The 26052-nt window shown below is 41.8% G+C and overlaps 1 long non-coding RNA gene across 2 annotated transcripts; it reads left to right on the forward strand.

Annotated features, from left to right (window-relative positions):
• The first annotated feature begins 504 nt into the window (after positions 1–504).
• On the forward strand, positions 505–25640 carry LOC125104386 (uncharacterized). 2 transcript variants are annotated; one of them, XR_007128653.1, is made up of 4 exons: positions 505–3758; positions 4542–4631; positions 15333–15425; positions 25491–25640. It is a non-coding gene; the product is annotated as an uncharacterized LOC125104386 (long non-coding RNA). The 2 variants fall into 2 exon arrangements; XR_007128652.1 differs by lacking the exon at positions 25491–25640 and having other exon boundaries at positions 15333–15862.
• The last annotated feature ends 412 nt before the right edge of the window (positions 25641–26052 follow it).

The following is a 26052-nucleotide window of genomic DNA, read 5'->3' on the forward strand; positions in this document are numbered from 1 at the left end:
TGAAGAGACTGTCCTTTTTCCATTGGATATTCCTTGCTGCTTTGCTGAAGATTGTCTGTAGAGTTATGAGCCCATTTTTGGGTTTTCTATTCTGTTCTACTGATGCATGTATCTGTTTTTGTGCCAGATTTTTGTTTTGTATGTATCTGTCTTGATGATTACACCTTTGTAATAGAGCTTGAAGTCTGGGACTGTGATGCCACCAGCTTTACTTTTCTTTTTCAAGACACCTTTGGCTATTTAGGGTATTTTGTGGTTCCATACAAATTTTAGGTTTGTTCTGGCTCTTTGAGAAATGCTGGTGGTATTTTGGTAGGGATTGTATTAAATATCTAAATTGCCTTGAGTAAGCACTTAAGCATTTTTCTTAAAGATTTCATTTATTTATTTGAGAGAGAAAGAGCACGAGCAGGGAGAGGACAGAGGGAGAGGGAGAAGCAGGCTCCCCACTGAGCAGGGAACCCAATGTAGGGGTTTATCCCAGGGCACTGAGATCATGACCTGAGCCTTAGGCAGACACTTAACTGAGCCACCCAGGCACCCCAATATTTAAGTATTTTAATAGAAAAGTTGCATAAGGCTTACAAAAAGAAAAAAAAAAATTCTCATCCTTTCATGAATAAGCTACAACCAATTCTGAGAAGTTCAGAAGGAAGGCACTTTTTTACCCAGGCTTCTGAAGGGATTTAAATTGGTAAAGGTCTTAAGTAAAGGATATTATAAGGTGAAATGTATTTAAGAAAATGTCTGCTATGGACAAATGCCTTCTTTCAATGAAGGCCAGGTAGCCTTGGCCAGTCTTCTCTCTTTCACGAGCATTTGATGATCCCTCCCCAAGAAGCAGAGAACAGGGGGTGCAGACCAGTCAGTGGGCCTCCTATTAGCACTTTGGGCCAGTGTTTGTCTGTTGCAAGTCTTTTCCATCATTTCTTTTGCCTGCATCACCATGGTTGTCTGGGCTTCTAGATTGTTCTCACTGCAGTCAGCATGACCCTCTCAAAATGTTTCAGTGGTTTTGCATCTCATTTAGAATAAAATCCAGAGTCCTTGTCGTGGCCAACGAGGTTCCATCTGTGCTTGTCCCCTGACACCATCTGAGCTCATCCCCCTGGCTCCTTCCCTCCATCCTGGCTTCCTGTCTGCTGGAAGGAACCCCAGCCAGGCCTCTGAGGCTTGGCTCTATACTGTTTTCTCTGCTTAAAAAGATCTAACCTGAGATTTCCAGATGTCTGCTCACAAGTCCCCTTAGCAAAGGCTCCTTTCTTGAGCACTTGCTCTAAATCAGCTCCACATACTTTGTCATTCTCCACCTCTGTATCTGCCATTCTCTCCTTCCAGTACTTAACACCTGACATGTTTTGTATCTACATATTTATGGTCTACTCACTACTTCGTAAGCACCACTTTCCCTGCTGTAGTCACTTATTTCACCTATTTTGTGTGCTGGGGTTTCCCCTCAGTCCTCAGAACGATGCCTGGCCTCCAACAAGCACTCAAAAAAGGATTGAATGAATGAATGGGCACGGATGGCCCCTGAATTGCAGTCGGTGAGGGGGCAAAGCATTTCTTTATAAGTCTGCAGACAGATCAGAGCAGAAGCTTAAGCTCCGGTGCACAAATACAGACCTAGAAGGGGTACGGGAGCTGGAGAGGACATGGGTGCCCCAGCAGTGGGAGGTGCACAGCAGTTGGCCAAATCAGGTGAGGAAATGTTGAGTGAGTATTTAATAATCCAGGGGAATTCACACACTTTTAAAACTTTCCTGCTTTCCAACCCAATCTAATCAGCCAGAGTGTTGTGACCAGCTCTTGGTACAAAGGGAGGTCAGGACTCCAAAGAAAAATAAAACCAGTGGTGGTGATTGCTAGAATTTCCAAGTTTCCAAATAAACAGGATTCTGGGAAATGTCCTCACTTAATTCAGGGCAAAGAGCGTTTAGGGTTTGTGACCCCGCCTCAGTATTTTTCTTTCTTTTTTCAGTATCTCTCCTTACGTGTTTGTCCTGAAGAAAATCCACACACATTCTAGTGTAAGTGTGTGGTGTGATAAGCTCTGCGAAACAAGGGCTTTTCTCTGCCTTATCTTCACTGAAAAGATGTGAACAAAGGGTGATTATTCTGGAGTGCTGCCTCTCCCTCAGGATAGCACTTCAGCAGCACTCCTTCCCTCCTTGGACTGATGGCTGCCACCACCCCCAGGAAGACTCCTGTTTCACTTTTTGAAAACAGGTCAAGGTGGAGATTGCCGATACCTCTTTCCCCCAACACCTTACCTCTGACTTCAGTTTCTACCATTCTTTTTCCTTACCCAATCAACCACATTGGTTTTCTGCTGTTTCCCCAGTATCCCAGATTTTTTTCCTTGAATTAGAAATATTTCTTATTAAAATAGGGTCTTCTCATGAGGATAGAATGTGCAAGAGAGGCTTGCTGGGTTTTCTCATCCCAGCAGGCTGTGGCTGACCATTCAAAACTTTTCTCCCTATGTAGGAGGGAAAGTTCTCCACCTACTCCTGGGAAATAAGACTACTCTAATTTTACTTTTGATTATTTGCATGCATTAAGAAAAAAATAAAAATAAAACTATTAACAGTCTATCTGTCCCTGGTCACATATGCCCAGTCCAGTTGTGGGCCTCAAGTCCCCATCTCTGTGTGCTGGCCAGGATTAAATGGTACCCTAGAAATAAGGTGTTCCTGGCTAGGGATAAAAGAAGGCTCTAGCTCCCAGTCATCTGGTTGAAAACATGCATAGTGCCTTCAATGAGAATTTGAGATTCCCTCTTTAACAAGGAATACTCTGGGTATAGGAGGGCAGCCCCCTGGCCATAGGTGGTATCTGGTCTAGAAGCTACTTACTCCATTTCCTAATCCTCTTTGAGATTCCTTAAGCTGACAAGAATGAATGCAAATTCCAGAATGACACACCAACCTTTACAAGGTTGAAGAAGTCATTAAGGCAACAGTCTCCCCAACTTCGTGCACAGAACTCTGACCCCACCATCCCCCTCATTTTACCCTTCAGGACCACCTATTCCTGCCTACCACTTCTCCTCAGTGGCAGCTTCCAGCATGCAGAAGCCCTGAGCAGCCTTCACCCTCACAAGTCAGGAATGGCCTGATTAAGGAACTTTATACATACTTCAAGTCCAAGGTCCTACCTCAACCTCTTTGCACTTGCTTTTCCGTTTGCCATAGAAAGCTCTTCCCCATCCCATATTCTCAAGTCTTGCTCCTTCCTGAAAATGTGACATCCTAGGTTTCCTTTCTATGATCATCCCACCTAAATTTCCATGCCCTTCCAATTTGCTCTCTCTCTCCTTATCTCCTCCCTGGTTTGGTTTTCTTCTTACAGCTGTCACCATGTAACATACTATATATCTTTCTTTTTTAATTTGACTTATTGTCCCCTTTTCTCCCACTAAAAAGTATGCTTCAGCAGAGAGAGATTTTTGTTTTGCTTACTGATCTACCCTTAGTGTGTAAGACAATGCTTGAAGTATGCACAATAGATCCTCAATGAACATTTGTTGAATGCATGGACTTTTTCCAGCTGCAGGAGAGCAGGGATCCCAGGAAGGTTGTTTAACCTCTACATCAGAAGTGAGATAGCACAGGCTCCTGTTTGCTCACTCGTCATACAGATGCTTAGAAGAGCTAAAGCTAAACTTCTCAACCCTAGCTGAGTGTCAGAATCCCCTGAGGAGCTTGATAGAGACTCAGCTGCCCCAGCGACTCTGTGACTTCAGTGGTAACAAGGTATGCCAGGGATTTTTGTGAAACAAGGGCCGAGGGTAGAGACTCACTTCCTGATGAGGTCTGTTAGTGTGTTTGGCTATAAACACCAGGAAGACTGGCTAACATGAGCAAACGGGAATCTGTTAGGTGGCTGTGGGCATCTGAGCATCTCCCTGAGACGCACACGGGTAGGAGGAGCAACCCCTACCATGGCTTACCTTCCTCCAGCCTGCCCACCATTTCTCTGTCCTTGTCGCGCATGCTTGGGCTCCAAGCAGCATTTGGTTGACCAAACTCAGGTAACACTTCCACCTCCAGCCTGTCCTCCAAAAGTAAGAGGGAAGGGAAACATAAGTCAAGCCACATGTGTGATTTTAAATTTTCTGATGCCACATTAAAAAAAGTGAAAAGCAACATGTGAAGTTAATTTTAACAATATATTTTATTTGACCTAATATATCCCCATATTACCATTTCAACATGTAATCAACATTAAAAAATTATCAAGATGTTATGCTTTTCCCCCCACAATCTCTACAGTATGTTTTATACCTATGACACATCTCAACTGGGAGGCTAAATTTTCATTGGCAGTATATGAACTATAAAAAGTTAACTGTAAGTTTCAAAAAGTTTACAGTTGAAAAAGTATTTTCATATATTCAAATTGCTCCAAACATACTTTTTTTCAAAAACTGAATTGAGCATTAGTTTTTAAATTTAAGTCAGTTAGAGGGAGGCCCAAGATGGTGGCATAGGAAGATCCTGAACTCACCTCCTCACATGGACACACCAAATCTACAGCCACATATGGATCATCTCCCCTGAAAAAGATCTACAAAAATAGATGAACTGCTGTCTACAACAGAGGATAGAAGGACTACATCAAGATGGGTAAGAGAAGCAGAAACATGGTTGCCAAAAACAACAATATACAAACCCCCCCTGCCCAGTGTGGTGGACCACAAGAGGGTGGGATCTCACCAGAGAGGCACTTCTCCTGGAGGAGAGGAGTGAGTGGTTGGTGCCCCACATTGGGCACCCCAGAAAGGTAAGTCCCAGAACATCTGAGTTGGAAAGCCAATGGGCCTGACTTCTTGGGGTCCCAAAGTGCTACAGGAAACTGAGATTCCTCTCTTAGAGGGCTCACATGCAGTTTCACTCACTCTAGACCCAGTGGGGGAAAAAAAAATAGTTTAAAAGCACCTAGACTGTATGTGAGGGAGCTTCATTTGCTAATGTGGAGGGCACTGGCTTGAGGAGCAGGAGACATTTGAGACTCTCTCCAGAGACAGAAGCACTAGTGGACAGCACTGTTGCCCTCTCCATATAGCCTACTAGCACAGGCACATGAGCTGGACACACCCTCTCCCAAGGATGGGCAGGGGGAGTTGTCCTGGCACTGCTGACTCCAGTGAGTGCCAGCAGTTGCAATGGACTCCCACTCCATGGCTGGGGAAAGTGTGTGTGAACGGTCAGGTTATTCTCCCACTCCCAGCCTAAAGCTGGCACAAATGTACAGACAAGCCACTCTCCCGCTACACTGCTGAAATGCAGGCTGACACACGGTATTTTCCCTCTGCCTTTTTGAAGCCAGCAAGTATGACCCACCCCCTACATTCTCTAGCTGCCTTGCTAAAGCCCGCATGCTTCTGAAAGTCATAGAAGGGGATGCCCCTTGATTGCTTGACCCTAGTGGCCGAGAGGTGGCCTGGTGGCCAGAACACCACAGGACTATTACAATTGGAAAGACAGTTGTTGGCAGTCCACAACCCCCAGGGTATTGCACAGACAGCAAACGGAAACACAACTCCAGTCTTCCTATAAAAAAAGGACAGGGACAGGCTGAAGGATTCCCATACATCTAGAGGCTAAGAAAGCACTCCCAGGGACACACCATCCTTGTGCAACCCTCAGCCATGCTACAGCATGGTGAGAATTCTCAGAAGATTATACACTTGTCTGAAGCCTCAGTTTTTTGCAACTGTCACCCTAGAGACACCTCTGGATCTCTTAGTCTGGAGGTGAACGGGAATTACAATTGCCCCACAAGACTGTACATATTTGTACATTTTAAAAGCTGCTGCCTGAGGTCTGGCTTCCAATCAGCCTAAAACTAGGTGCTAAGATTCCTTTTCTTGGATCATTGACAGGTCTTGGTATACTCTCAATAATAGCGACATATCAAGAATAAATCAGGTGGTTTAGACAATTACATAGGTTCAAGAGACAACCAGGAGCTTGAACAAGGTTGAACAAGAAGGATCATCACACAAGGGCACTCCTTCAAGACTGAGAGAAGTAGCTGTTTTGACTAACACAAAGAAACAAACACAGAGAGTCAAATGAAATGAGGAAACAGCGGTATGCTTCAAAGAAAAGAAAAAGACAAAAATCTCAGAAAAAGACCTTAATAATATGGAGATAAATAATCTACCTAAAAGGAATTCAAAGTAAAGGTCATACAGATGCCACCCAACTCAGGAGAAGAATGGAAGAACACAAATGAGAACTTCAACAAAGAGATAGAACACGTAAGTACTAAACAGAAGTCACAGAACTGAAAAGTACAACTGAACAGAATTGAACAGTGTATTTACACTGGAGGGGTTCAAGAGCAGACTAGATGAAGCAGAAGAATGGATCAGCAAATAGGAAAACAGAGCAGTATAACTCACACTAAACAGAGCAGCAAAAAGAAAAAAGGATTTTTAAATTTTTAAAAAGATTTCTTTATTTTTGAGAGAGAGCAAGCATGCATGAGTGCGGTGGGGAGGAACAGAGGGAGAGGGAGAGAACGTTTTCAGCAGATTGCACTGAGCATAGTCTCATGACCCTGAGGTTATGACCTGAGCCAAAACCAAGATTGGACACTGTGCCACCCAGGTGCCTTGAGAAAAAAGAAATTTTTAAAAAGTGAAATTGAAGGAGGCACCTGGGTGGTTCAGTTGGTTAAAGCCTCTGCCTTCGGCTCAGGTCATGATCCCAGGGTCCTAGGATCAAGCCCCGTATCGGGCTCTCTGCTCGGGAGGGAGCCTGCTTCCTCCTCTCTCTTCCTGCCTCTCTGCTTACTTGTAATCTCTGTCAAATAAATAAAATCTTTAAAAAAAAAAAAGTGAAATTGAAGATAGTTTAAGGGATCTGTGGAACAAAATCAAGGAAAATAATAGGGGTTCCAGAAGGAAAAGAGAAAGAAAAAGGGGCAGAAAACTAAAGAAATAATGTCTGAAAACTTCCCTAACTTAGGGAAGCAAACAGACAACCAGGTCCAGGAAGACCAGAGAATTCCAAATAAGATGAACCCAAAGACAGCCACATTATAAGTAAAAATAAGACACATTAGGGTACGTAGGTGGCTCAATCAGTTGTGTCTGCCTTTAGCTCAAGTCACGATCTCAGGGTTCTAGAATCAAGCCCCACATCAGGCTTCCTGTTTAGCAGGGAGTCTGCTTCTCTCTCTCTCTTTCCCTCTGCCCCTCCCCACTGCTTGTTCTCTCTCTCAAATAAAAGAAAGTTTTAAAAGACATAAAATGTCAAAAATTAAAGATAGAGAATCTTAAAAGCAGCAAGAGAAAAACAATTTTTTACATACAAAGAAAACCCCATAAAGTATGAGCAGATTTCTCAGCAGAAATTTTGCAAGCCAGAAGAAAGAGGCATGACAGAGTACTAAAAGGAAAAACTGTACAACCCAGAATATTCTCCCCAGCAAGTTTATAATTTGGACTACAAGGAGGTACAAAGAATTTTACAGAAAAACAAAAACTATGGGGCACCTGGGTGGCTCAATCAGTTAAGGGTTGGACTCTTTTATTTTTTATTTTTTATTTTTTTTTAAAGATTTTATTTATTTATTTGACAGAGAGAGATCATAAGCAGGCAGAGAGGCAGGCAGAGAGAGAGGAGGAAGCAGGCTCCCCACTGAGCAGAGAGCCCGATGCGGGGCTCGATCCCAGGACTCTGAGATCATGACCTGAGCCGAAGGCAGCGGCTTAACCCACTGAGCCACCCAGGCGCCCCAAGGGTTGGACTCTTGATTCCAGTTCAGGTCATGATCTTAGGGTCATGAGATTGAGTAAGCCCTGCTTTGGGCTCCATGCTTAGTGCCGAGTCTGCTTGAGATTCTCACTCTCCCTCTGCTCCCCACCTCTAAAATAAATAAATAAATAAAATATTTTTTAAAAAAACAAAACAAAATTAAAAACTAAAGGATTCATCACTACTAAATCAGCCTTACAAGAAATATTAAGTGGATTTCTTTAAGCTGAAAAGAAATGCCACTATTTAATAACAGGAAAACATATAAAGACAAAACTTTCACTGCAAAGGTAAATAGTAAAGATAGTGGATTAATCACTTATAAAGTCATTAATATGGTTAAAAGACAAACTTAATTAAATCAACTAAAATTACAATAATTAGTTAAAGGATATATTTAAAAAGCTGTAAAAAGTGACATCAAAATAAAATTTAGGGGGACTAAAAATGTAGAGTTTTGGGGTGTGTTCAAATATGTTACCATACCTTAAAATAAGACGATTATATACATAGGATGATATATGTGAACCCCATGGTAACCACAAAGCAGAAACATATTGTAGATACACAAAAGAAAATGAGAAAGGAATCTAAACAGAACACTAAGGAAAGTTGTCAAACCACAAAGAGAAAAAGGGAAAAGAAAGGTATGGTGAGAAACTATAAAAATAGCAAGAGGGCTGCCTGGGTGGCTCAGTGGGTTAAACCTCTGCCTTCAGCACAGGTCATGATCTCAGGGTCCTGGGATCGAGTCCCACATCGGGCTCTCTGCTAGGCGGTGAGCCTGCTTCCTCCTCTCTCTCTCTCTACTTGTGATCTCTCTCTGTCAATTAAATAAGATCTTTAAAAAAAGATAGCGAGAAAACATTTAATAAAATAACAGTAGTACATAACCTAACAATAATTACTTAAACAGTTGGTGGGAAGATGGCAGAGTAGGAGGATACTAAGTGTTATGCCCCAATAATGGGTCCGTGATTAAAGGAGCGAGACTGATACAAAGAGAAGTTCAAGCAAAGCTTTATTTCGCGCCAAGCATCAAGAATCTAACCGAACGTTCGGGGACGCACTTCTTACAAGAGAGGGCGACCCTTCTCTGTTTCACACACTAGCTTTTAAGGGCAAAGGCCATGCGGTCGGGCCTGGCCACGCACAGGTGGCCAATGAGATTGTAACACACACAGGAAACTCCACAGTGACGTTAGGTGACCCATTGAGTTACAATTGACCCTAGTAGACATTTGAACCAGCCTATTACACCTTGATTGGGATTGGCGCCCAAAGGGCGGGGCCCATACTCCTTGGTAACCAGGGAGACAGTATGCATCCCCCCCACTGATCGGATGTCTCCACCTGGCCTGACCCACCTTTGTATCTGGGCTTTGTTACCTGAAGCTGGTTTCCGGGACTTGTCTCCAAGTAAATCCCCCGGAGGAAGGGGAGCAGGGACAGTTTCTAAATAGGTCTTTACACTAAGCACACCTCATCCCACACACATGTCTAGATAACAGCCACATTAGTATACCCAGTCTAGAAAATGACCCAAAGACTGGCAGAACAGGGGCGTCTGGGTGGCTCAGTGGGTTAAAGCCTCTGCCTTCAGCTCAGGTCATGATCCATGATCCCAGGGTCCTGGGATCGAGCCCCCGCATTGGGCTCTCTGCTTAGCAGGGAGCCTGCTTCCCCCTGTCTCTCTGCCTGCCTCTCTGCCTACTTGTGATCTGTCAAATAAATAAATAAAATCTTTATTAAAAAAAAAAAAAAGACTGGCAGAACAGACTTTCCACAACTAATCATAGAAAGGAGGCCATATCAAAAACTGTAGGACGGGTCAGGAACCAAACTCCCAGCAAGAATAACCACAAACAGTGGAAAAAAAAAAAAAAAAAAGAATAACCACAAACAGAGGGACAGACAGTACAAGCATAGAGCAGGGAGAGATGACCCTACACCAGGCAGCTCAGCACAGAGGACCTGCACTGAGAAGTCCCCACACTATTTGGGTTTGAAAACCAGTCAGGCTTGAGTTTTTTGTTTTTTGTCTTTTACAACCAGCAGGACTTTACTCTGAGTACTTTAAAATCAGTGAACTTGCTTCTGGCAGAGCCAGTGGGCAATAGGAAACTGAGCTCCTCACCACATACACCTTAAAGAAACTGCATAACAAACAACAATGCACCAAGATACAGGATAGAAGCAGCACTTTGAAAATCACCTGGCTTATTCACAAGAGATTTATTTACTTATCTCAGAACTGGTGCTGGGGGCAGGGGCAGGGATCTTTAGGAGACTTGACTATGAACAAAAGAGCTGGTGACACTTCTCTGCCCTACATCCTCCCCAAGCCTAGATAGCTGGACATCTGTAGGAACCAGGATGAACACTCTCCACCTGCCATGCTAACACCCCACAACCTGCCCCTTCATTCTCCTGCAGATCTGCCCCATCCCACCCCCACCCCCACCCCAACTAGGCAGGAGTCCCTCCAACGTGGCTCCTGTTGTGTCTCATCTTTCAAGCAGTTCTGGAGGGGACCAGCAACATTCCAAAGTGTCTCCATTTTACCAGTTTGACTGCAGTCACAACAACTGAACCTTCTGCCACAAAAATAAGTCTCAATAAATGCAAAAAGACTGAAATCATATCATGCATCTTTTCAGACCACGAAAGTATGAAATTAGAAATCAACCACAAGAAAAAATCTGGAAGAACATAAATAAGTGGAGGTGAAATAACATGCTACTAAACAATGAATGGGCCAACCAAGAAATCAAAGAGGAAATTAAAAAATACAAGGAGATAAATGAAAACGAAAACACAGCTGTCCAAGATTAGGGCAGCATAGGCCTAACTCAAAAAGCCAGACAAATCTCAAACAACCTAACCTACACCTAAACAAGCTGGAAAAAGAACAAACAAAGCCCAAAGCCCAATAGAAGAAAGGAAATAATAAATATTAAAACATAAATAAATTAGAGACTAACAAACAAAAGAACAGAAAAATGAAACCAGGAGCTAGCTCTTTGAAAAGATCTACAAATTCATAAATCTTTAGCCAGGCTCATCAGAAAAAGGAGAGGACTCAAATAAATAAAATGAGAAATGAAGGAAGAGAAATAACAACCAACACCACAGAAATACAAAGGATTACATGGCAATATGAAAAATTATATGCCAACAGATTAGACAAACTAAAAGAAATGGATAAATTCAGGGCGCCTGGGTGGCTCAGTGGGTTAAAGCCTCTGCCTTCGGCTCAGGTCATGATCCCAGGGCCCTGGATCGAGCCCCACATCGGGCTCTCTGCTTGGTGGGGAGCCTGCTTCCCCCTCTCTCTCTGCCTGCCTCTCTGCCTACTTGTGATCTCTCTCTCTCTTTCTCTCTGTGTCAAAAAATAAATAAAAAATCTTAAAAAAAAAAAAAAAAAGAAAGAAATGGATAAATTCCGAGAAACATGTTACTTTCCAAACCTGATTCAAGAAGAAATAGAAAATTTGAACAGACAGATACTGGCAATGAAATTGAATCACTTATCAAAAAACTCCTAACAAACCAAAGTCCAGAATCAGCTTCACAGGGGAATTCTACCAAACATTTAAAGAAGGGTTAATACTGGGTGCCTGGGTGGCTCAGTGGGTTAAGCCTCTGCCTTCAGCTCAGGTCATGATCTCAGGGTCCTGGTATCCAACCCTGCATCGGGTTCTCTGCTGAGCGGGGAGTCTGCTTCCCCCCCCCACCCTCTCTGCCTCCCTCTCTGCCTACTTGTGATCTCTCTCTCTCTCGTGTCAAATAAATAAATAAAATCTTTTTAAAAAAAAAGTTAATACCTTTCCTTCTCAAACTAGTCCAAAAATCAGAAGAGGAAGGGGCCTTTCCAAATTCATTCTATGAGCCAGCATTACCCTGATACAAAACCAGATAAAGATACCCACAAAAGATGAAATACAGGCTAATATCTCTGATGAACACAGATGCAAAAATTCTCAACAAATATTAGCTAACAGAATCCAACAATATATTAAAAAAATCACTCACCACAGTCAAGTGGGTTTTATTCCTGGGATGCAAGCATGGTTCGATAATTGCAAATCAATCAATGTGATACTTCGATACTTCGATAATTGCAAATCAATCAATGTTATCACATCAACAAGAGAAAGGATAAAACCATATGATCATTTCAATAGATACATCTCAAATACAGAAAAAGCATTCAAGATAAAAACTCTCAACAAAATAGGTTTAGAGGGAACATACTTCAACAAATAAGGCCATATATGAAAAACCCACAGCAAACATCACACTCAATGGTGAAAAACTGAGAGCTTTTCCCCTATGATAAGGAACAAGACAAGGATGTCCACTCTTATAACTTTTATTCCACATAGTACTGGAAGTCCTAGACACAGCAATCAGAAAATAAGAAGAAATAAAAGGCATCCAAATTGGTAAGGAAGAAGTAGAACTTTCACTATTTGTAGATATAGAAAACCCTGAAACCCTCCACCAAAAAACTAGTAGAAATGGTAAATGAATTCAGTAAGGTCACAGGATAAAAACATCAATATACAGAAATCTATTGTATTTATATAACTAAAATGAAGTAGAAGAAAGAGAAATTAAGCAAATAATCCCATTTACAATTGCACCAAAAATAAATACTTAGGAATAAACTTCACCAAGGAGGTGAAAGACTTGTACACTGAAAACTTAAAACACTGATGAAAGAAATTGAAATCAACACAAACAAACAGAAAGATACTCCATGCTCATTGATTGGCAGAATTAAGATTGTTAAAATATCTATACTACCCAAAGCGATCTAAAGATTCCATACAATCCCTACCAAAATTCCAGTGGCATATTTCACAGAACTTGAGCAAATAATTCCGCCACTATTATGGAGCCACCAAAGATCCCGAATGGCCAAAACAAAGAACAAAACTGAAGGCATCATGCTCCCTGATTTCAAACTATACTACAAAGCTACAGTAATTAAGAACAGATGGCATTAAAAAAAAAGCAACATAGATCAATGGAACAAAACAGTCCAGAAATAATCCCTGTATATATGGTCAATTAGTTTATAACAAAGGAGGCAAGAATATACAAGTTTTGGACCTAAGTCCAAAAGCCAGGGAAATAAAATAAAAAATAAACTACTGGGACTATATCAAACTAAAAAGCTTCTGCACAACAAAGGAAACAATCAACAAAACAAAAAGGCAACCTCTTGAATGGGAGAAGATATTTGCAAATTATATGTCCAAGAAGGTGTTACTATCCGAACTATACAAGAACACACACAACTCAATAACAACAACAACAAATCCACTTTACAAATGAGTGTTGGACCTGAGCATTTTTCCAAAAAAGACATACACAGCCAATAGACACATGAGAAGATGCTCAATATCACTCATCATCAGGAAAATGCAAATCAAAGCCTTAGAGCGATATAACCTTAACCTGTCAGAATGGCTAAAATGAAAAAGACAAGGAACAATTGTTGGCAAGGATGTGGAGAAAAGGGAATCATTGTACACTGCTGGTGAGAATGTAAACTGATGCACCCACTGTGGAAAACAGTATGGAGGTTCCTCAAAAAATTAAAAGTAGATATACCATATGATCCACTAATTTCACTACTAAGTATTTACCCAAAGAAAACAAAAACACTAATTGGAAACCCATGGAATGGGAGAAGATATTTGCAAATGACAGTACAGACAAAAGGCTGATATCCAGGATCTATAAAGAACTTCTCAAACTCAACACACACAAAACAGATAATCATGTCAAAAAATGGGCAGAAGACATGAACAGACACTTCTCCAATGAAGACATACAAATAGCTATCAGACACATGAAAAAATGTTCATCATCACTAGCCATCAGGGAGATTCAAATTAAAACCACATTGAGATGCCACCTTACACCAGTTAGAATGGCCAAAATTAGCAAGACAGGAAACAATGTGTGTTAGAGAGGATGTGGAGAAAGGGGAATCCTCTTACACTGTTGGTGGGAATGCAAGTTGGTGCAGCCAATTTGGAGAACAGTGTGGAGATGCCTCAAGAAATTAAAAATAGAGCTTCCCTATGACCCTGCAATTGCACTGCTGGGTATTTACCCCAAAGATACAGATGTAGTGAAAAGAAGGGCCATCTGTACCCCAATGTTCATAGCAGCAATGGCCATGGTCACCAAACTGTGGAAAGAACCAAGATGCCCTTCAACGGATGAATGGGTAAGGAAGATGTGGTCCATATACACTACGGAGTATTATGCCTCCATTAGAAAGGATGAATACCCAACTTTTGTATCAACATGGACAGGACTGGAAGAGATTATGCTGAGTGAAATAAGTCAAGCAGAGAGAGTCAATTATCATATGGTTTCACTTATTTGTGGAGCATAACAAATAACACGGAGGACATGGGGAGATGGAGAGGAGAAAGGAGTTGAGGGAAATTGGAGGAGGAGATGAACCATGAGAGACTATGGACTCTGAAAAACAATCTGAGGGGTTTGAAGGGGAGGGGGGTGGGAGGTCCAGATCAACACGGACCCGCTGGCCTGGGCAGTCTACCTTCCTCCTTTGGTTGAAGTTAGATTTAAATTCTAAATCCCTTTGAAACCTTTCTGCAAGAAACCTCCTTCCAATCCTTCAAGACAGCTGGACTAGGGGCACCTGAGTGGCTGTTGGTTAAGCATCTGCTTTTGGCTCAGGTCATGAGCCCAGGGTCCTGGGATCGAGACTCATGAGGGCCTTCCTGCTCAGATGGAAGTCTGCTTCTCCCTCTCCCTCTCCCTCTGCTCATGCTCTTTGTCTCAAAATAAATAAAATCTTAAAAATAAATAAATAAAAAGATTTATTTATTTAAGGGAGAGAGAGAGGAGGGGCAGAGGGAGAGGGAGAGAGTCTCAAGCAGACTCTGCATTGAACACAGAACCCAAAGCGGGGCTCATCTCAACGACCCTGAAATCATGACCTGAGCCGAAACCAAGAGTTGGACGCTTAACTGAGTGTGCCATCCAGGTACCCCTCTCTTCTTAACCTTTCTTTTGCTGACAAAATTTGAGACAAAAACCATCCAGAAGAAAAGAAGAGAAGCAGAAACAGCTATTCATGGAGGTGCTAACATTTTGCCAGAAGTGGAGCAAGAATATTAAGGGACTTAAGATATTTCCTTCCTATTCATTGTTAGCTTTGCTGCCCCATGATTCTTTAAAGTGTATTGAATCAAAAAGATTTTTTATATCTAGTTGAAACAACACAATACTAGACCATCTGGAATTGAAAGAACTCTCGATTAACTGTAGAGCTGAGACAGAGGACACCTGCAATTGTGGGCAGCTCTGCTGGCCCTTCCTGGGCACCCATGGGGGATGTCCTTGTTCTCAGGAGGTGTTCATCCAGCTGACAGGTCACTCAACCCTAACCCCCAACCATCTGTTCTGGTTAGGGCCAGATTTTTATCTACCACACAACCTTGAGAAGATTAACTGGTATGTAGATAATAAAAAGGTATTTTCAAAAATTTCTCTTTTTAGAGTCCATTTCCACCATAGAAAGCCGAGGACAGTATGCAGGATGAGTCTGAAGCAAGTTCAAATGAAGAATCTACAAGTGAAGCAAGATAACAGGTGGGATTTCTGCTTATTTGGGGACACTAATTCCAGCCCCAAGCCTCACTGGGTCAGATTCTGAAAAACTGGCATTGTCGAATATGCCTAGAAGTCAGGGAGACTGGCCTGGAGCAGGAATTTGTAATTTTGGAAACTAGCCCACACAGCACTAATTCAGACACAGCCCGTGACTTTACTAATGTCAATTGGTAAAGGTTGCTGTTGGACGTTAACATCCATTTTGTACCATGTGGATTTGGGCTATTATTTATTTTTAATCATAAAAAAGAACTAATTTATACAAGTACAGTTTAATTCATTCACCAAATACCACTTATTGAGTGCCCGTTATGTTCTACATTCTGGAAGATCCACAGATGAACAAGACAGACATGATCTCTGTACTCAGAAAACGTACTTCCTGTAGAGAGATGGTCAATTAAACAAAATGCTTTCCTTTGAGGAGTCCACCAACTCCGGCAGATGGGAAGAAGAGAAGGTGCGAGGAGGACAGAAAAATGTTCTGGGTGGAACCATGTATGTGAAGGTCTGAGAGAACAGGCTGGCGAATTCTAAAAACTGAGAATTTCCCTATTTTCAAAAAGGATGCAGAGACAGTGGCAGAGATGACCACAGAGGGCCTTGTAATCCAAGAGGAGGCACTGGACTTGGTCCTGCAAGCAGTGAGGAGCCATGGAAGGGCATTAAACACGGGACTGAAAAGACTGTACCTGAGTTTTAGAACTATTACTCCATGAAGAATGGATTGGATTCAGACTATGCTGGAAGTAAGGACAGGAGTTGGGGTCCTGATGCACTGATGCAGGGAAGACAGGTGAGAGGCCTACACAGTGGTGGAGACAGAGTGACCATACTTTGTACAGATACTCAAGATACAGAAGCAACAAACAGAATTAAATGAAAGTGGTGAGGTGAAGGACAGGCTAAAAATCAAGGATGATGCTTGTGGCTCTGGCAAGGCAATTGGCTAGATCCCAAGGTTCACTCAATTTTACTTAATAGATTTTATAGTTTTATTTCTCACTTTAAACCTTTGGTGCAGCTGGGATATATGTGCGTGTAAGATGATGAGGTAGGGGCTCATTATATAGATCCTTTTCTAGATAGGGTGGGGCCTATACATAACAGCTGGCCAGTTTGCTTGATGGATCCATTTCTCCAATCACCCAAGTACACACGTCTTTGTCCCGAGCTAGTTGTCATATACTTGGACTGATTTTCAAGACTGCTTCTGTTGATCTTTTGTTCACAGTGCCTATTTCAGTTATTTTCTATAGCTTTAAGATCTGGTTGAGTAATTCCTTATCCATTTCTTTCACATGTTTTTATAGCATTCTCCCAAATAAGCCATAAAATTATTTTATTGGGACTTGAGATTACATTGAGTTTACTTTGGGGTCAACTGACACCTCTATGATTTTGAATCATCCTACCAGGAAAAAGACGCATCTGTCTATTCAAGAATTCCTTTATGTCACTCAGTAGAGGGCCAAACTCCATATAAATCTAGCATAGTTCATATTAAGGTTGTCCCTAACTATTTTGTGTTTCTTTTTGTCATGGCAGATAATATTTTTTTCTATTATATTTCCCATACGTTGTATGTAAAAAAGCTTTTTTTAAAGCTTTGGTTTTGCTAATTTTAAATTTTCCCTAAGTTGTATTAATTTTTTAAAATTTAGCTTTTAATAAAAAGTGTCTATGTCTGAGTTCAAGAGTTCAAGCACCATTCAAAGCTAGCTATGAAAAAAAGAAGCTAGTTATGAAGCACAATGCTTCCTCCTTCCCACCCTCCAATATGCTCATCTCCCAGTCCCATGGCCAACCACTTAAAAACTTTTAATTGATAAGCATGTTTATCTGCTTCCAAATAATGCAATTACACTACTTCTTATCTCCCAGGTTTTTTTTTTTTTTAAACTTTCACACCTTCAGAAAAGTTATATGACAACTATAATGAATACCCATATACCCTCACCTAGATTCACATTTGCATTCCTCTCTCTCTGCTATTTGAGTTAGTTGCAGACATCGTGGCACTTATCCATAACACATTGATTACATTTGGGAAATGCGACCTTGACAAAACACTACTATTCATCTATAGTCTGTTATATTGTTATCCCTCACTTATTTTACCTTTTGCCATCATCTTTTGATCTCTGCACTTGAAAGATTCAATTGTCTTTTGTCTTCTCTCCCCACCAAACATACACCAGTCTCTCATTCACATCCTGTTCTTTTATTCTCCCTATATAATCATATTAGCATTGTCATTAGGGAAGTACCAGTCAGAACCTCACAGCACCACGTGGCCCCACGGAGATTATTCTGCCCTTTGACTCTTCGAGAAACCCCTCCCTCAGGTATGTCAGTCTCTTTTCCTCTCAGGATGCTGAGCCCAGAGACTATGAGTTTCATCTTCTAGAAGAGTTTGTTCCCAGAGTCTCTTGAATTGCTCTGGTCTGGACTGGTCATGCTCTAAGTCAGCTGCTAGCTCTTGTCTTGATTTAGCATTTCTTCACCACCTTTTGGAGAATCCCTCCTTCCTTTCTTGGTTACCCCACTCAGGGGGAGAACATCATCATTCAGGAGGTTCTTGTAACACATTCGTGGGAAGTAAATCTGAGACCTGGTGTTTCAAGTCTAAATGTTGTCCCCTCACTTCACTGGGAGTTTGGCTGACTCTAGAATCCGAGTCTGGGAAATTATTTTTCCCTTAGACTTTTGAAGGCATCACCCCTTTGTCTTTTAACATTCAGTGTTGAGCAATCTAGTGCTATTCTGATTTTTGCTCCTTTCTAAGAAATGTTCTCTCCTTCTCCTGCCACACCCTGGAAATTTATAAGAACTTCTTGGTTCTGTATTGTAAAATTTCACAATGACATGCGTCTGTAAGGGTTTATTTTCATCTGTTGGACTGGGTACTCAGTGGCATACTCCTCCTTTCTGGGAATGCTTTGGAATTTCTTATTTTGTTCTCCACCCATCTTAGCTCAAGCTGCTATAACAAAATACCATAAACTGGTTGGCTCAATTTTCAGTTTTGAAAGCTTGAAGTCCAAGATCAAGGCACCAGCAGATTGGGCAGCTAGGGAGGGCCCTGTTTCTGGTTTCGCAGTGCTGCTTCCTCACTGTGTTCTCACATGGCAGAAAGATCTTGAGAGAGCTCTCTGGGGTGCCTTTACAAGGGCACCCTCACGACCTTATCACTTCCCAAGTACCTTGGGGTTTAGGATTTCATAGGAATTGGGGAGGAGAGACACAAATCCATAACATCTCCCTTTCAAAACTCTTTCTGGATCCACCTTTTTTTGGATAATGGGCCTCCTAGGCTGGGCCTCCCCTACTCTGTCTCCTGTTTTTCCATCTCTTTCTGTTTATTCTGCTTAAGGGAATTTCTTCCATGTTATCTCTCAGTGTCTTCCATTGTTTCTCATTTCTGCTGTTTGGTATTTTTTTGTAAGACCAGATTTTAATTCTCTGGAAAAAAAATTTTTTTTAAGTGGCATCCTGTTGTTTTGTGCATGCAATGTTTATTTCTAAAGGTATTAAATATGATACCTTTCTTTTCCAATGTTCTCTTCTTCCTTTATTGTTTTCTATAAATTACCCTTTTCCTTCCTGTTTTGGCCTTGTTCACGCTTAAAATCCCGACTGGAGGTATACACTTGTTGGTATCCAAGCTTAGGTTTGACTTCAAAGGTTTTCCATCAGGCTAAGCTGCTTTAGGAATGTCCTGGGTATATGAAGGGTGCGGTATCCTTCAACTCTGTAGCAACTGATAACGTTTCCTGCTCTAAACTCAGGACGTGCATAAATATTCTGAATTCCTCTTGATCACTCAGGGCTGACAAGACAGTGTCTGGCCAACTCTCACATTTAAAGCCAGGAAACATGCTCCATTTCCTCTCTTGGAATGCTGGGAAACTGGACAGATGTACACGGAGGGCTGTTCTGAGTCCTGTAAAATATTCAAGGGTGAGAGTGGGGTTTGAGCTTAAGTTCTAGTTGAAGTAACTTCAGTGCATTTACACACAACTTAATATTTGCAGAATTACTTCCATATGACTTTTTTTTTAAGACAAATGACTCATTTCCTCACTGACTCAAGTCACATTTTCATAAACTTTTCCATGAAATAGAGAAATTGAGGGCATGGGATTCCTCTTTTCCTGCCCACAGATACTGTCATTTGGCAAAGGCCAGGGCATGAGCCGAATGTTCCTCGCAGACATTTGATTTTACATATACTGTCACTGACATATAACCAAAAACTCTTTATATATACTAACCACACAATCTTGTTAAATAAACCATATACCTTTTCCATGTTAAAAGATGTAAGCGTAAACATTGATTCTTATTTATATATGTAACTCGGTTACATATATAAATAAGAACATTTATATATGTAACTCGCACACTCGGTCCCTGAGACTTTCCATGAACAGTTCTGGGACCTTTCTTTTCTCTTACAAAGTTATTTTCCTAAATGAGGGGGGGCTTTGTAAAAATCTGAACATGTACACGTCTTTGGTAAGCTTGGTGGAAAAATAAACTTTTAAACTGGCTACCCTACTTCCTGTATTCATGGGCCCTGGAACCCGTAGTAAACTGCTCTTGCCTTTTACTCTTTTCAATCTGGAAGTCAGGGGATGGTCAACAACCCAGATGTCAAGTTTTTTTGCTCTAAATGCTAAGTAACATATTAAAGATATGTAGTAAAAAAAAAAAAAAGCAATAGGCAAGCATTGATGACCAGGAGAGAGTCCACAGCAGAGGAAAGAGTGTTTCATGATAAGCCCAATTTGTGGCAAACAATACCATACATAAATTTTTTTTAAAGATTTTATTCATTTGACAGACAGAGATCACAAGTGGGCAGAGAGGTAGGCAGATAGAGATGAAGGGAAGCAGGCTCGCGGCTGAGCAGAGAGCCCGATGTGGGGCTCAATCCCAGGACCCTGAGATCATGACCTGAGCCGAAGGCAGAGGCTTAAACCCACTGAGCCACCCGGGCGCCCCTATCGTACATGATTCTTATAAGCGATCTAGCTCTGGGCTTTTTAACTGGAATTAGAGTGGGACTGAGTTCTCTAATATTTAAAAAAATATGTGCTTTTGTACACTTTTGCCTAAAGGGCTTACATTATCTTTCATCAGATTCCTAGCAGTGAAATATTTCCTGACTGACCAACTCAGACATTTTATAGAAGAAATTGATGCCCAAGGTCAAAGACCTAAGCAGGGTAGATTCTGCCTGCCACGCCAGCGACTTCCCTGATGCCATCCAGGAGGCTGGCGCCCTATCAGGGGTTTACATCTGTTGCTTGTTAGTGACAAAACAGCAGGATAAGGGAGGCATTAATGACCTCATTTAAAGATGAGAGGTCACACAGTGAGGGCAGGACTGCAGCCTGATGGCCCCAACTTGCTCCAGGACAACTGGTAGCCTCTCTCTTGCTCTCACTTCAACAGACTGGGTGACACAAAACCAAGACACAGACAGTTGAACTTCAAGTCCACACAACCTTTTGGGGTTGAAGTGAATGAGTATGGACTACTTAGAATTGACATCTAGACCCTTGGGCATCAGCGGTGATTCTGATATAATGTGGATAACTCAAAACTTTGCACATGCTTTTTAAAATTTTTTAAATTTTATTTATTTATCGACAGAGATCACAAGCAGGCAGAGCAGCAGGCAGAGAGAGAAAGGGAGGCAGGCTCCCCGCTGAGCAGAGAGCCCGATGCAGGCTCGATCCCAGGACCCTGGGATCACGACCTGAGCCAAAGGCAGAGGCTTTAACCGACTGAGCCACCCAGGCACCGCCCCCCCCCTTTTTTTTGAAGATTTTATTTATTCATTTGAGATGGAGACAGAGAGAACACAAGAACTGGGAGAGGCGGAGGGAGTGGGAGAAGCAGACTCCTGGCTGAGCTGGGAGCCCAACATGGGGCTCAATCCCAGAATCTGGAGATCATGACCTGAGCCAAAGGCAGATGCTTAACCATCTGAGTCACCCAGGCGCCCCTTAACACATACTTTCAATTAGCCCCAACAAACCTAGAAACGCATACTCGGTCCCTGGAGCCAGCCAGTTACTCAGTTCTAACTCAGTGTCCGTTTCAAGTTTTGGTGTGTGCTATTGATCAGCAGAGCTGTCACTCCATGCCCTGCCATCTGGACTTCTGCAGGCCAAGGTTTTAGCTTTGGTGCTTCTTTTGGGAAGGGAAGCTGGAGACTGCTTGCTGCTGTCCCTCAGCCCTGCTAGAAATCCACTTCCCAAGGAGTTCTGTATTTTCTAGCGTTTTTTTTTTTTTTTTTAAAGATTTTATTTATTTATTTGACAGGCAGAGATTACAAGTAGGCAGAGAGGCAGGCAGAGAGAAGAGGCGGAAGCAGGCTCCACGCTGAGGAGAGAGTCCGATGCGGGGCTTGATCCAGGACCCTGTGATCATGACCTGAGCCGAAGGCAGAGGCCTTAACCCACTGAGCCACCCAGGCGCCCCTTTCTTTCTTTTTTTAAAATATTTTAAAGTAACCTCTATACCCAAAGTGAGACTCAAGCTTACAACCCCAAGATCAAGAGTTGCACACTCTACTGACTGAGCCAGCCAGCTGCCCCTCTAGTTTTTTCTAATCAACTAACTTCAAACTCTGAATTCTACAATTCATTTGAAGACAACGGGACTGGCTCAGCTATGTACATGGTCTGTGCTTCAGTCCACAGATGGAACTTTTCATTGAACTCAGTTGTCAGGCATTCTTCTCAATTCATAAGCAAATTTAAGTCACTTTCTCGGATTTGCCTCTTGGACCTCGGCTGCCTGTGCACAAGCAGCAGCTCAGGGAGAAAGATGTTTTCGTTGTAGGAAACAGGTGGATCTGCTGACTAAGACTGCAGCATCTCTGATTTTGGAGTCAAGATAGTTCCTTTTTAGTTAGGGATTACATAGCAACATGACTACTTCTAAAAATGACTAAAACATTACAAATTGTTTTATGTAGACCTTAAAGTCCTTGAAATTTGTTTTACCCTATTCCTGATCATAAACATAGGGAGAAAAATTGCTATTGACAATTGCTGACTTCAAGGCTCAGGATTATTTCCGCCATTGTTTGGCCTGAGGTTCTCAGAGTCCTCACAGCAGCTCTGCAAAGGAATGATCAACCTGACCGTGTAGATAAGGAAACAAGCTGGAAGGAGTCTTCACATTCCGTGCTCACACTTCCTCCGGTCACTCAAAGGGAAGTGGTGGTTATTGTTTTTTAAGTAGTTTCTGCTCCCGGCATGGGGCTTGAACTCAGGACTTGGAGATCAAGAGTCACATGCTTTACTCAGTGAGCCAGGTGCCCCAGAAGTGTGGCTTACTATACAGGACACCATGAGGTCCTGAAAATTCAAGCAGACCATTAAATTTCTAGTCAACAGGTTGCCAGAAATAGACTAAATTTATCTGTAACATTTTTTTCCTTTATCAAACTGCTCTTTCCAAAAACCTAGCTAAGCTTAGGTATTTAGAGACATTCCATCCTATAATGGAATTTAAGATAAGGAAAGGGATTACAGAATTTCTGGACTGAAAGGTATTCTCCAGCCACCTGGTGATAATCCTCACCTTTACTGGTGAGGGCTTGTTCTGTGTTCGTCCCTTGCTCTGCTCCTCCACATGGGCTGAGTTACCTGTGTCTCTGAGTTTCACCACCTGTGACCACCTTCCCTGAGATAAACATAAATTGATCACACCCCACTGCTGTCTGTTTCCTAACACAGATCTCCTTCCTAAATCACAATTAGGCTGGGATGCCCACACCTCATCTGGCTCTCAGGATACTGCCCAACCGACCACTCCCCGGGTTACAGGCTGGGTTCTCTTTCTTGACCCCTATACACCAACCACTCCCTAGAGGTCCTCTATTTACTTTCTTGTCCCCGTGCTTGTGCTGTCTTGCTTTTATACCTGAGAACCAAGGCAAAATGCTCCATGTGTAGGTCTTAGGTAAACCCTCTACTCCAAAAGATTAAAACTCAGTTTTCAATCTGAGGCCCTGCTTTTTCATCGGTTGTTTTAGGCATTTACCCGGAAGTGGAATTGCTGGATCATATGGTAATTCTATTTTATATTTTCTTAAATTGAAGTATAGTTGATACACAATGTTACATTGGTTTCAGGTGTACGGCATTAGTGACTCAACAAGTCTATGCTCACAAGGGTTCAACGGTATTACAATACCATTGACTATAGTCCCTATGTTGTACCCCTCATCCCCAGGATGTATTCATCCCAGAAGCTGAAGTCTGTATCTCCCACACTCCTCTGCCTATTTTGCACATACCCATGTCCTTTCCCTCTGACAAGTACTAGTTTGTACTCTGTATTTATGAGTCTGTTTCTGCTTTATTCATTTAAGGTTCCACATATAAGCAAAAATTATATGGTATGTCTTTCTATGTCTTATTTCACTTAGCATAACACCTCTAGATCCATCCACACTGCCACAAATAGCAAGTTCTCGTTCTCTATCATGGCTGAGTAGCATTCCATTAGATATAAACCACATCTTCTTTATCGGTTCATCTATTAGTGGTCACTTCGGTTGCTTCCAGATCTTGGATATTACAAATAATGCTGCAATGATAATAGGGGTGCAAGTATCTTTTCCAATTAGTTTTAGTATCCTTTGGATAGATGCCCAGTAGTGGAATTGCTGGATCATGTGGTGGTTCTATTTTTAGTTTTTTGAAAATTCTCCACACTGTTTTCCACAGTGACTGTACCAACTTGCATTCCTACCAGCAGTGCATGAGGGTTCCCTTTTTTCCACATCCTCGCCAACACTTGCTGTATCTCATCTTTTTTGATTATAGTCCTTCTGACAGGTGTGAGGTTGTATCTCACTGTGGTTTTGATTTGCATTTCCCTAATGATGAGTAATTATTTTTACTTCTTTTTTTTGAGGAACTGCCACACTGTTTTTCCACTGTAGCTGTACCATCGTGTTTTCCCACTAACAGTGCACAAGGGTTCCAATTTCTCCACATCCTCATTGATGTTCGTTTTCTGTTTTTTGATAGTAATCATCCTGCTGGGTGTGAGGCAGAATCTCATTGTAGTTTGATCTGTATTTCCCTAGCAATTAGTGATTCAGCACGTTTTCATGTGCATATTGGCCATCTGTATGCCTTATTTGGAGAAATGTCTATTTAAGTCCTTTGTATTTTTTTTTTTTTAAAGATTCCATTCATCCACTCAACAGAGATCACAAGCAGGCAGAGAGGCAGGCAGAAAGAGAGAGGGAAGCAGGCTCCCCGCTGAGCAGAGAGCCCGACGCGGGGCTCCATCCCAGGACCCCGAGACCATGACCTTGAGCCGAAGGCAGAGGCTTTAACCCACTGAGCCACCCAGGCGCCCCAAGTCCTTTGTACATTTTTAAATTGAGTTGTTGTTTATAGTGTCGTTATTCACAGTAGCTAAAATATGGAAACCTAAATGTCCATTAACAGAGGGATGGATAAAGAAAATGTGGGATAAAAAAAAAAAAAAGAAAATGTGGGATATACATACAATGGACTATTATTCTTAAAAAGGAAATTCTGATATATGCAACATGAATGAATTTAAAGATATTATGCTAAAGTGAAATAAGCCATGCACTAAAAGATAAACACTGTACGATGCCACTTGTTTGAGATACCTCAAACAGTCAAACTCACAGAGACAGAAAATAGAATGGTGGTTGCCAAGGGCTGGGGAAAGGGAGAATGGAGAGTTAGCAATGAGTTAATGAGTACGGAGTTACATAAGTACATTAACTCAGTTCATGAGTACAGAGTTCCAGTTTTAGAAGGTAAAAAACAGTTCTGGAGATAGAGGTGCTAATGATAGCACATTATGAATGTACTTAGTAACACCTAACTGTATATTTAAAGTGGTTAAGATGATAAATTTGTTATATGTACTTAGCACATTATGAATGTACTTAGGTGTTAGACCTAACTGTATACTTAAAGTGGTTAAGATGATAAATGTTATGTGTACTTTACCACATTAAAGGGAGAAAAAAAAAAAGGACTTAGGAATCAGGCTAAAGAAGCTTCCAATAACAAAGACAAAACACGTCCAATTTCAATAAAGATACAGACATACCTTGGAGATCCTGTGGATACTGTTAATCCCAGAGCACTGAAATAAAGTGAATATCACAATGAGTCAAATGAATTTTGTTTCCCCGTGCATATACAAAATGCTTACATTATACTGTAGTTTATTAACTGCAATAACATTATGTCTAAAAAAATGTACATACCTTAAGTAAGAAATAACCTAATTGCAGGGTGCCTGGGTGGCAGGGAAGGTTGTCACAGGTGGTGAAACTCAAAACTTAACTTGAGTTAATCAAATCCAGCTCTTGATTTCAGCTCAGGTCAAGATCTCAGGGTTTTGAGACCGAGCCCCACGTCGGGCTCCAGGCTGGGCAAGGAGTCTGCTTAGGATTCTCTCTGACCCATCTTCAGGCTCCACTTCTAGTTCTGCTATTTCCACCACATCAGCAGTTACTTCCCCCACTAAGATCTTGATCTCCTCCAAGTCATCCGTGTATGCTGGAATCAACTTC

Source organism: Lutra lutra, chromosome 1, assembly GCF_902655055.1.
Source record: "Lutra lutra chromosome 1, mLutLut1.2, whole genome shotgun sequence".
Lineage (NCBI taxonomy): Eukaryota > Metazoa > Chordata > Mammalia > Carnivora > Mustelidae > Lutra > Lutra lutra.